Below are 12887 nucleotides of genomic sequence, written 5' to 3'. Positions count from 1 at the left end.
ATGGGTGTCAATTCTTAACTTATGCCAAGAACAACACACACACACATCCATGCCCAAGGGAGAACTCGAACCTCCGGCGGGAGGGGCCCCGCAATCCGTGACATGGCGCCTGAGACCACGCGGCGGCAACTCCGCGCCGCGACGGTTATGGGCCGGGAGATTTGCGGGCGAAGCAGGTTCGCTGATATATCTGATCCAAAGGGATGTGTTCCCTGTCCACTCGCAGCCCCTCAGCTGGTGTTTTTCCCCGCCCTTCTCTGCCCCTGCCCCCTTCCCCCCCCCCCCCCCCCCGCCCCACAATCCCACTACACTCAAGACCTGTATGAGCGTCTCGTTTTTTTGACAGCACAAATCCCCGTGCTTACGTACTTCCAAAGTCGGAGCGGGGCGTGGTGATATTTTATACGAAGAAGCCAAAGACATATAAATGAAAAGGTAATTGCGTATATGTTTGTTTGCATAAAACCTTAATTCTCCGAAAAGGTGTTTACCGATTGCTTTGTACTCGTGACACAAGGCTGCATTCAAATACTAGCGTAATAAATTTAAGGGGTATTTGTATAAATTGTAAATGTTTACTTCTTCAAGATCTTAAATCTCTGAGTGTTCTTCACCAGTAGCTTCGCAGTTACGTCACAATGATGCATTCTAATTCGTGTGTGTTTATAAATACCTATTGTTAAATATATATAAAATATAAGTAAGTATGTAATCTATAGAAAGGAACAATATGAACAAAAATCTCGAAAAGTTCTTGACGGATTTGCTTCAGATTTTTATGCAATCCTCTTCCGAACATTCTGACAGACATAGGCTATATATATATATATATATATATATATATATATATATATATATATACTACTGGCAAAAAATTGCTACACCAAGAAGAAATGCAGATGATAAACGGGTATTCATTGGACAAATATATTATACTAGAGGTGACATGTGATTACATTTTCACTCAATTTGGGTGCATAGATCCTGAGAAATCAGTACCCAGAACAACCACCTCTGGCCGTAATAACGGCCTTGATACGCCTGGGCATTGAGTCAAACACAGCTTGGATGGCGTATGCAGGTACAGCTGCCCATGCAGCTTCAACACGATACCACAGTTCATCAAAAGTAGTGACTGGCGGATTGTGACGAGCCAGTTGGTCGGCCACCATTGACCAGACGTTTTCAATTGGTGAGAGATCCGGAGAACGTGCTGGCCAGAGCAGCAGTGGAACATTTTCTGTATCCAGAAAGACCCGTACAGGACCTGCAACATGCGGTCGTGCATTATCCTGCTGAAATATAGGCTCACAGGGATCGAATGAAGGGTAGAGACACGGGTCGTGACACATCTCAAATGTAACGTCCACTGTTCAAAGTGTCGTCAATACGAACAAGAGGTGACCGAGACGTGTAACCAATGGCACCCCATACCATCACGCCGGGTGATACGCCAGTGTGGACATGACGAATACACGCTTCCAATGTGCGTTCACACATGCAAACGTTCCTCGCCTCATCACTGCCCCAACGTGATACGCACACGTGTTGAACAGGTCTTGCTGTTTGTCTCCACCTTATGTCAGGGGTATCCTGTAAGCTTCGCTTTGGATCACACACACTTCACCTGCGATTTAGTCATATAGTAAGCATGGTGGCACAGTTTTCGTTTGAAGAACAACGAGATATGGTTTTTGTTTATGGACTAGCCGACGGTAATGCGAATGTAGCTCGACGGTTGTATGAGGAACGGTACCCAGCAAGACGACACCCATACCCACAAACGTTTACGGCAATTCACTGGCGGATTTGCGAAACAGGCTCGTTAGCATGATATCATGGTGATGCTGGAAGACCTCGAACACGACTGGATGCTGCACTTCAAGAGACTGTTCTCGAGCGCTTCGAGGAAGCACCTACGACAAGTACTCGAGCGGTTGGACACGACATGACGGTCACTCATCGGTTAGTGTGGGAGGTTTTGAGGGATGACGGCCAGCATCCATTTAGTTTCCACCCTGCCCAAGACCTAAATCGTGCAGCAGACTATGGACACAGGCTAGGGTTTTGCCAATGCTTTCTGCGACGTGTTGCACGAGATACTGACTTTCCCGCCATTCCGTTGACTACCGGCGAGTGCACCATACATCGGGATGGCCTTTACAACATACGAACCGCCCATTACTGGGCAATGGGAAATCCTCAGGTCACGTACGTCCACGGAAACCAGTAACAATTTTTGCTCAAGATTTGGGCAGGCATTGTGGGTGATCATCTGACTGGGCCAGTCCACCTGCCTCCTCGACTTACCTTCACTTTTTGCAGAAATTCTACCCAGCCTGCTGGAAGATGTTCCCCTGGACATACGGCTACCCATGTGGTTGCAGCATGATGCGGCGCCCGCACGTAACAGTCGTGCTGTCCGGGGATATTTAAATGAATTCTTCGACGGTGGGGTAATTGCCAGAGGTGCTCGTAGAACATAGCCCTCGCGATCACTGGACCTTACGCCACCAGACGTTTTCCTATGGGGATTTTTCAAGACTCTAGTTCACCCACCCGGACGCGAACCACCCACAAACGAAGAGGAATTAATGGATCGCTTTCAACATGCCGGCAATAACATCAGGGCAATGCCAGCAATCTTTGAAAGAGTTCGGCAAAACACCGTTCAGAGTTACCAAGTTTGTGTCGCGTCAGAGGACCGCCAGCTCAAGCACCTGCTTTAAGTAAACGATGTCCTAGCTACAAAAAAGGCCCTTTTCAGGGTCGACACAATCTGTAAAAGACTTTCTGTACGAGAACTAACAGCAGTTGACGGATTTGTTCCCGGTATGTCTTGTAATGAAACTACAATAGATATGTCGGGACCCCGGCGGATTCGCTCCCAGGCCCCCAGAGTGGAAAGCTGGCGCGCTACCACCGAGTGCGGGCCGCCTTGGATGCATCGCGATCTCCGGCAGGCAAAGCAGTTGCGGTCATGCGTTGCCCAGAGCATCCGGCAAGAGAGCAGTCCCGCTGCCAATCGGAGCGCGTCGCGCCAAGTTTCGGTAGTTTAAAAATTGTGCGTTGTCGACCTCAACGGCCTTGTCAAAGATGGAGGAGGAGCTGATCCCTGAAGGCGGAAGAATCAGCAATGATCAACGGCATGAGAATGCAGAAGGCACTGGAAACAACTGCATTAAACACGCGTAACGTGTATCAGAGGAAATGTGCCCTGTAATCGAAGAAGTGTCATGATGATCTTTCCATTGGCAACAGATTCCGGAATAGTCACCCCATTCGGATCTCTGGGGGCAGACTGCCAAGGCGAGGTTACCATGAGAAAAAGATTGAATAATCAACGAAAGGATAACGTTCTACGTGTCGGGACGTGGAATGTCAGAAACTTGAACGTGGTAGGGAAACTAGAAAATCTGAAAAGGGAAATGCAAAGGTTCAGTCTAGATACAGTAGGGGTTAGTCAAGTGAAGTGGAAAGAAGGCAAGAATTTCTGGTCAGATGAGTATAAGGTAACATCAACAGCAGCAGAAAATGGTATGATTGGAGTGAATTTGTTATGAATAGGAAGGCAGGGAGAGAGTGTGTTACTGTGAACAGTTAAGTGACAGGATTGTTCTTACCAGAATCGACAGCAAACCGACTTCGACAACGATAGTTCAATTATACATGCCGACGTCACAAACTGAAGATGAAGAGATAGAGAAAGTGTATGAGGATATTGAAAGGGTAATACAGTATGTAAAGAGGGATGAAAATCTAATGGTCATGGGGGACTGGAATGCAGTTCTAGGGGAAGGAGTAGAAGAAAAGGTTACTGGAGAATATGGGCTTGGGAAAAGGAATGAGAGAGGAGAAAGACTGATTGAGTTCTGTAACAAGTTTCAGCTAGCAATAGCGAATACTCTGTTTAAGAATCACAAGAGGAGGAGATATACTTGGAAAAGATCGGGTGATACGTGAAGATTTCAATTAGATTACATCATGGTCAGACAGAGATTCCGAAATCAGATACTGGATTGTAATGCATACCCAGGAGCAGACATAGACTAGGATCACAATACAATAGTGATGAAGACTAGGCTGAAGTTTAAGACGTCAGTCAGGAAGAATCAATACGCCAAGAAGTGGGATACAGAAGTACTAAGGAAGTTCTCTAACGCTATAGAAGCAGCAATAAGGAATAGCTCAGTAGTCAGTACAGTTGAAGAGGAATGGACAGATGCAGCGTACAGGGAACTCAAAACAACATTCGATGACATTAAAGGCAAGGGTGATAACTTTAAGAGTGCAACGGGAATTCCACTGTTAAATGCAAAGGAGACAGCGGATGGGCGGAAAGAATACATTGAAAGCCTTTATGAGGGGGAAGATTTGTCTGATGTGATAGAAGAAGAAACAGGAGTCGATTTAGAAGAGATAGGGGATCCAGTATTAGAATCAGAATTAAAAAGTGCTTTGGTGCACTTAAGATCAAATAAGTCAGAAGTGATAGATAACATTCCATCAGCATTTCTAAAATTATTGTGGGAAGTGGCAACAAAACGACTATTCACGTTGGTGTGTAGAATGTATGAATACGGCGACATACCGTCTGACTTTCGGAAAAGCATCATCTACACAGGTCCGAAGACGGCAAGAGCTGACAAATGTGAGAATTATCGCAAAATCAGTTTAACAGCTCATGCATCCCAGTTGCTTACAAGAATAATATACAGAAGAAAAAGAAAAGTGAGGATGCGCTAGATGAAGATCAGTTTGGCTTTAGGAAAGGTAAAGGCACGAGAGAGGCAATTCTGACGTTGCGGTTAATAATGGAAGCAAGACTAAAGAAAAATGAAGAAACATTCACAGGATTTGTCGACCTGGAAAAAGTGTTCGGCAACGTAAAATGGTACAAGATGTTCAAAATTCTGGGAAACGTAGTGGTAAGGTATAAGGAGAGACGGGTCATATACAATATGTACAACAGCCAAGGGAGAATAATAAGAGTGGACGACCAAGAACGAAGTGCTCTTATTAAAGAGGGAGTAAGAGAAGGCTGTAGCCTTTCGTCCTTATTGTTCAATCTGTACCGTACGGAAGCAATGACGGAAATAAAAGAAAGGTTCAGAAGTGGAATTAAAATTCAAGGTGAAAGAATATCAATGATACGATTCGCTGATGACATTGCTACACTGAGTGAAAGTGAAGAAGAATTAACTGATCTGCTGAGCGGAATGAACAGTCTATGTACAGAGTATGGATTGAGAGTAGCTCGGAGAAAGACGAAGGTAATGAGAAGTAGTAGAAACGAGAACAGCGAGAAACTTAATATCAGGACTGATGGCCACGAAGTAGATGAAGTTCAGGAACTTTGCTACCTAGGCAGTAAAATTACCAATGACGGATGGAGCAAGGAAGACATCAAAAGCAGACTAGCAATGGCAAAAAGGGAATTCCTGGCCAAGAGAAGTCTACTAAAATCAAATATCGGACTTAATTTGAGGAAGAAATTTCTGAGAATGTACGTCTGGAGTACAGCATTGTATGGTAGTGAAACACGGACTGTGAGAAAACCGGAACAGAATAGAATCGAAGAATTTGAGATGTGGTGCTACAGACGAATGTTGAAAATTAGGTGGACTGATAAGGTAAGGAATGAGGAGGTTCCGCGCAGAATCGGAGAGGAAAGGAATATGTGGAAAACACTGATAAGGAGAAGGGACAGGATGGTAGGGCATCTGTTAAGACATGAGGGAGTGACTTCGTGGTCTATAGGGAGCTGTAGAGGGCAAAAACTGTGGAGGAATACAGATACGGGAATACGTCCATCAAGTAATTGAGGCTGTAGGATGCAAGTGCTACTCTGAGATGAAGAGGTTGGCACAGGAGAGGAATTCGTGGAGGGCCGCATCAAACCAGTCAGAAGACGGATGACAATATATATATGTATACATATACAGGGTGTTACAAAAAGGTACGGCCAAACTTTCAGGAAACATTCCTCACACACAAATAAAGAAAAGATGTTGTGTGGACATGTGTCCGGAAACGCTTAATTTCCATGTTAGAGCTCATTTTAGTTTCGTCAGTATGTACTGTACTTCCTCGATTCACCGCCAGTTGGCCCAATGGAAGGAAGGCAATGTTGACGTCGGTGCTTGTGTTGACATGCGACTCATTGCTCTACAGTACTAGCATCAAGCACATCAGTACGTCGCATCAACAGGTTAGTGTTCATCGCCAACGTGGTTTTGCAGTCAGTGCAATGTTTACAAATGCGGAATTGGCAGTTGCCCATTTGATGTATGGATTAGCACGGGGCAATAGCCGTGGCGCGGTGCTTCTGTATCGAGACAGATTTCCAGAACGAAGGTGTCCCGACAGGAAGACGTTCGAAGCAATTGATCGGCGTCTTAGGGAGCACGGAACATTTCAGCCTATGACTCGCGACTGGGGAAGACCTAGAACGACGACGACACCTGCAATGGACGAGACAATTCTTTGTGCAGTTGACGATAACCCTAATGTCAGCATCAGAGAAGTTGCTGCTGTACAACAACGCTTCTCAACAACAGATTCGGTGACCGATGGATTGGTAGAGGCGGACCAATTCCGTGGCCTGGACGCTCTCCTGACCTCAACCCTCTCGAGTTTCATTTAAGGGGGCATTTGAAAGTTCTTGTCTACGCAACCCCGGTACCAAATGTAGAGACTCTTCGTGCTCGTATTGTGGACGGCTGTGACACAATACGTCATTCTCCAGGGCTGCATCAGCGCATCAGGGTTTCCATGCGACGGAGGGTGGATGCATGTATCCTCGCTAACGGAGAACATTTTGAACATTGCCTGTAAAAAAGTGTTTGAAGTCACGCTGGTACGTTCTGTTGCTGTGTGTTCCCATTCCATGATTAATGTGATTTGAAGAGAAGTAATGAAATGAGCTCTAACATGGAAAGTAAGCGTTTCCCGACACATGTCCACATAACATATTTTCTTTCTTTGTGTGTGAGGAATGTTTCCTGAAAGTTTGGCCGTACCTTTTTGTAACACCCTGTATATGAAGGGGGAGGAGGAAGAGATGGACAGAGGCGGAGAAAGCGATGGACGAAGACAGGGGTAGAAGGAGATTAGGACGTATGTCTAAATCGTATACATGTTAGAAATGTGTGCTTTCTGTCTTCTTTCTTTTCAGTTTAATCAGGCTGAGCTACTGCAACGTGTGGCTGGGAGCAGATGGTTGTTCAAATAGAATTTAATGTTTTCTTGTACGTAAAAAAGCAACGAACATCGATTGTCCTGAGGGTTTGCCTGAAATGGCAGCGGATGCAACTATTTACGACATCAAACAAGCGCATTTAAAACGAAACAAAACCTAGTTCCTCAGATTGAATTTTTTTGGTAGTATTTTCATACGAAACTGTTAGGTAGCGCCAATTATCCAATTATAATTATATTTAACATTTCCAAATACGGTTTTTAAATGATTCTCTGGAACACTGAGTGCGTCTTAAACACAAGAATTATGGAATTAAGTCGCAACAGTGGCATCTGTTTTCATTGTGAACATTTATACAATAACTGGCACCCCGTAAAATGCGAATCAGTTTCACGAAATTTTCATGAGTGACTGAGGTATTCGGACATCCATTTGTAGCAATAGTTAGTTGCTACTGATCAAAATATAAATCTGTGTATATTTAATACTTTTGTCCCTATTTGTTTGTTTTTGCACATTAATCCGCAGTATAACCTATCTTCATGCCATACGAAATAATGATCAGAAAAAAACAAAAAATCTTTCCTTTTTATTTGAGTAACTTAAACAGTTATTGCACGAAAGATATAACTCCTTTGCAGCTCTTAATCAGAATTACCTTTCTTTCACTAAAAATTTCAGTTACACGTAACATTATGTCAACTACAATTTCCTCTATAATTATCATGTTTTCTTTATCTGTTCTGTCCACTGACAGCATTAAATTTTTTTCAGAAGCTGCAGGGGACTTCGGATTTTACTGAGCAGATTAACAGGGAGTGTATCGTTTCTTTCCTCATCCACTGTCCTACCCTTGTTATCTTTCGCTGGTAATTTTTCTAACAGTCATAGTTACTAAAAAAGCAACAACGCTTAAGGGTACTTCCGCAGCTTGACTTCTTGATCTCGCGATTCCAGCTTCAAATACTGACACGAGTATTGGTGGTCTGTTGAACAATAACCACTTGGCTACTCTTGTAAATAATTTATTTAATGGTCAGTTTCGTAGCCTAGAAACCACTTCATCAGGTTAAATATAGTGAATCACAATATTAAAGTCGCAACATTCCTCGTCTATGAATATATTCCGCATTTAGGCAAGGAATGTTCATTCCCGTTCATGTCGCAATTTTAATGTCATGGTCCACTATATTTAACCTGATGAAGTGACTTATAGACTGCGAAACCGATCGATAAACAAACTGATAACAAGTGCAGCCAAGAGGTTGTTACTCAAGAAGTCTACTTATGGCTGCGGTTGTCCCCCATACAGGATCGTGTGCATTGATGGTGTGACGGTGGATTCAGTATATAGAAGGACTGGTAGTATTGTTAATGAATACTGAACGTTTGGAGGTACCTTTGGTACTGGTGGCGTTGGGACAGATGCGAACACGATGGCTTGGAAGCGGAGATCTTCGGACACAGCCAGCTCGATGAAGGTATGCCTATGTGACACGGATAGTATCTGCAGATTTTCAACAAGTCGTGCTGTCTGCTTGTCGCCATGTCCGCATTTCTGTGGCATTCGCTGTACTGTGCCTCCTGTTCCGCCCATGAAACACGAGCTCCTGTTTTTTCTTCGCTTTCGAAGTTTCTTGTTTAATTCTTGAAGCTGTTACAACGTCAAGCGCAGGCCTTCTGCTCATTACCATAGTTACGCCTATCGTAAATTTAGGGAATTTAGGGAATTTAGAGGTGTTGTTACTCCGATGTTCTTACACAGAATGTCCAGTCATTGCAAGAGGAGGATGCAATCAAAGAACAGAGAAGTGCTTTACACACCTGTACATCCCTGTGGAGACCCTGTCGACGCAGCTCCAGACGTGAGGAAGCAAACTGAGAAGGTGAAGAAAGAAACCCGAAGTGAAACTACTCATTTATCCGAGATAAACGTAGATCAAATAGGGAAAGTTAATACTAAAGATCATGATTATGTTATAATAATGCCTTATGAAGGCCGACTTATGTTATCAGTGGCATCAGGCGTGGGGGAACCAGTAAGAGTCCAAGAACGGTTTTGAAACTTACATTCACGAAAAGCTCTTAAAAATGCGTGAAGGCTGTAGTTTCTGATGTGTCCAGTTCTAGGGAGACGTTCATAAAAGGCGTAATCACCCAAATTTGTTGATAAACACAGTATCAACACTTCTCCAGTTCCTGTAAGTCTGAATAGAACGAAAAATCTCTAAAAGCAAAATGTATGAAAGTTCTTCATCAATGAAGTAGTCATCCACTTTAAGTAACCACACAAAGCAATACTCAGAAGTTTAACTTGAACAGAAAAAAGCATTCCTCAGCAAACAAGTCAGCAGCCAGCTACAATTTATAGAAAAACACACACTTGATTAAATATTATATAGGTACTTTATTTGCTGAAATATAGAGTCCAGCAGCAACGAAAATTTGTAAGTCCTCCAAGGATGGAAAACCTTCAGCCTGACTCTACTTTGTCAGTCAGTAGAACAACTGTTCAAATGATACCGTGTCGCAGCTGCCACATCATCGAACACTCAAGTTACGAGGCCGTGATTTTCAGGACGGTGTCTGAGTCCTTGATGTCGCGTAGGTGAAGATGTTCCGACTGCTAGCTGTGACGGTACAGCTATCGAAAGCTCTTGCACTGGTCTAAACAGCTTGCGGGCCTATTTTCGGCTCATAACGTGGTGGACACATGACGAGGTGCTGTTTGCCAACGATCTCTATCGTAGGTTCAAAACCACGTCCGGCCATCTTCATTTAGATTTCCCGTAATATCCCTAAATCGCTGCAGCCAAATGCCGGGATGGTTCCTTTGAAAGGTCACGGTGGATTTCCTTCCCTATTCCGATGGGACTGACTACCTGGCTGTTTGGTCCCCTCCCCACAAACCAAGCAACCAACCGTCAACCAACCTCCACCGTCGCCGTGTATGCCGCCCGGTGGTGTGGTTGAGAGCGCAGCTGTCGATGCCCTCTGCTGGTCTGGCCGCTGAGTTCTGAGGTTCAGAATTCCCGCCTCATCTGAACTATAGGGGCTGAGCTAGCTGCAGCCCACACGGTGTCTATGTTGGATGTGCAGTCGTCAGCGTCCACTGTCTAGAGCACCACAGTAGTTTTCTCCTTGACTGGTGGACAAAATTAAGGAATGAGCACCATTTTCCCACATTTCTCCGAAAATACCACACAAAACTGGTGCCATATAAAACAGTGTGGCGCTAGCGTTGCCGGTATAAGGTTACATATTCGTGTGGGCAGCCCAACCCCAACGGGAGGCATAAAAGGTATGTGCAGCTACAGTAGTCATTGTTGCTGCCTTCCGTGAATAATGTATTTTCTTTCTGTTCGTTTAGGTGAAATGAGTACACATCATCGCTTAGATGACGTTATGAGATGGAGAACCGTCGGTGCACTTGAGGCAGGACAGCCCCAAGTTCAGGTTGCAAAAGAGCTGGATGTAACACCAAGTATCATATCGAATTTGTGGAAGCAGTTTAAATGAAACCATCGGGACAATGACCAGAAGACTAGAACAAGCCAATGACGACCGTTATTTGATGTTTTTATCCAAGCACCAGAGGACAGCTACAGCCACAGGTTCCACGAGACAGGGCTGTATGCCAGAAAGTCGGCCGTGCGCATCCCACTCACCTCTTCCACAAAAGAGGATGTCTTCAATGGTACATACGACATGGACTGTGGGCACAACTACAGTGGGTTGATGTCCTCTTCACGGATGAGTACAGACAGATTCAATGTACAACTTTATTCTCGCGGAGTTGTCATTTGGAGGGAACGTGGGATCCGATATCATCTCAGCAACACCAGGGAAAAGGACACACATGGTGGTGGAGGTGTGCTGAGTTTGGCAGGGATTGTCTACAATATCTGCAAAGCGAGGATATTCAGCGCATGGCTTTGGCTGGCTATATCCCCTGATTTGAATCCTACTGTAGTCCGCCCCTGGTAGCTGAGTGGTCAGCGCGACGGAATGTCATACCTCACGGCCCGGTTTCGATTCCCGGCTCGGTCGGAGATTTTCTCCGCTCAGAAACTGGCAGTTGTGTTGTTGTGTTGTCCTTATCATCATCATTTCATCCCCATCGACACACAAGTCGCTGAAGTGACGTCAACTTGAAAGACTTGCACCAGGCGAACGGTCTACCCGACGGGAGGCCCTAACCACACGGCAGTCCTACTGAACATGCTTGGGATGGTCTTGGGAGGATGGTTGCTACACATGGCTCCCCTCTCTCCTCCTTCCCGCCCAGGGCCATTCGGGAGTTAAGAACCGCTCTGGACGAGGAGTGAGGCTGACTTCCACTTGCTCTCCTGAAGTCGCTTGTTAACAGTACAGCCTCTCGTTCCGCATGCTATGGGTCTGTCTGAGCCGACCACACACCATAATAGCCACGTTTCAACACCCATTTTGCAACCTGGAATTTGGATCACACTGGACTCTTGGACATTAATCACGCTAATCGAGCTAATCAATGGCGTTTGAATTGTTGTTTTGTACAAACGATTGTCATACAGTAAACCATACCTATACCTAATTTCAATAATTTCTCCCCAATATTTCGCGCGTTTTTAGCGTAAATGTTACCCATCCCTTAATTTTATCCATTAGTATACAAGATGATAGATTGAAATAGAGTTTTTTTATGAATGGAGGATTTAAGAGCTGCAGCAACCAGTCTGCACAAATCTACACCATACATGCTGACTTAGGAGGCCGAAGTGATGAAGCAAGAACTCTTCCTCTTGTATTTGACCTGCTTCCTAATGAGAAGAGAGGCACCTAAGTTCGCCTGTGTCATTTATTAACGAAGCCGTCAGTGGTTTCCAGGAAAGGTGAATGTTGATCTCGATGCAGCTGAGGCACAGATCTTTTGGCAAGTTTTTCCTAAGGTGAAGTAACTAAAGATTTATTCCAAATGAAGAAGAGTTTGTGGGGAAAAGTTCAAGATCTCAATCTAACTGAGGAGTATCATGTGAATGAAGATTTGAGACTGCAGTGGTGGCATTTGCAAAACCAGAGGACGTAAGTAGTGGGTGGGTTAAGATTCATGCGCAAATTACAGATAACGAAAGACTCTCTTGGATATTCCCTTTCCGATGTGGAACTGGATGGAAAAAGGCACTGGGCGGCGAGTACCGTTGAAGAGTGACACAGAAAAATTAACAATATAAGGGGGTTTACAAAGTTGCCATTCGAAGTCTGTACACCCCAGAATCGGTGTGCCAATCAGTCAAACTCGCCATAAGCAGTCAGGCAATCATCCTACCCAATGCAACAGGTTGAAGATACCCGTTTGGGTAAAACATCGTATCCTGCTGGGTGAAGAAGTCCGTAACTGCTTGTTCATCCGACAGGAACCTTCGACATTTCAAAATATTTTTCATGGAACGGAAGGCATGATAATCACATGGGGAGAGATCGGTAGAATAGGGCGATTGCCCGAGTATCTCCCCGCTGAGTTGAATTAACTTTAGGGTTACGACATTTGCGATATGGGGACGTGCGTCATCATGAAGCAGCGGCACCCCATCCCAGAACGGTGCTTTCTGACAGACAAGCTACCCATTCTTGATTCTTCGATGGATGTCTACCTGGTATTTGTCCTTCGGCAGCCAAGAGAGGAATAACACCACGTTGGTCCTGTTTA

This window comes from Schistocerca piceifrons, chromosome 9, assembly GCF_021461385.2.
Source record: "Schistocerca piceifrons isolate TAMUIC-IGC-003096 chromosome 9, iqSchPice1.1, whole genome shotgun sequence".
In the NCBI taxonomy this organism is placed as follows: domain Eukaryota; kingdom Metazoa; phylum Arthropoda; class Insecta; order Orthoptera; family Acrididae; genus Schistocerca; species Schistocerca piceifrons.
The sequence above is the reverse complement of the archived record's forward strand: the minus strand, read 5'-3'. Positions refer to the sequence as shown.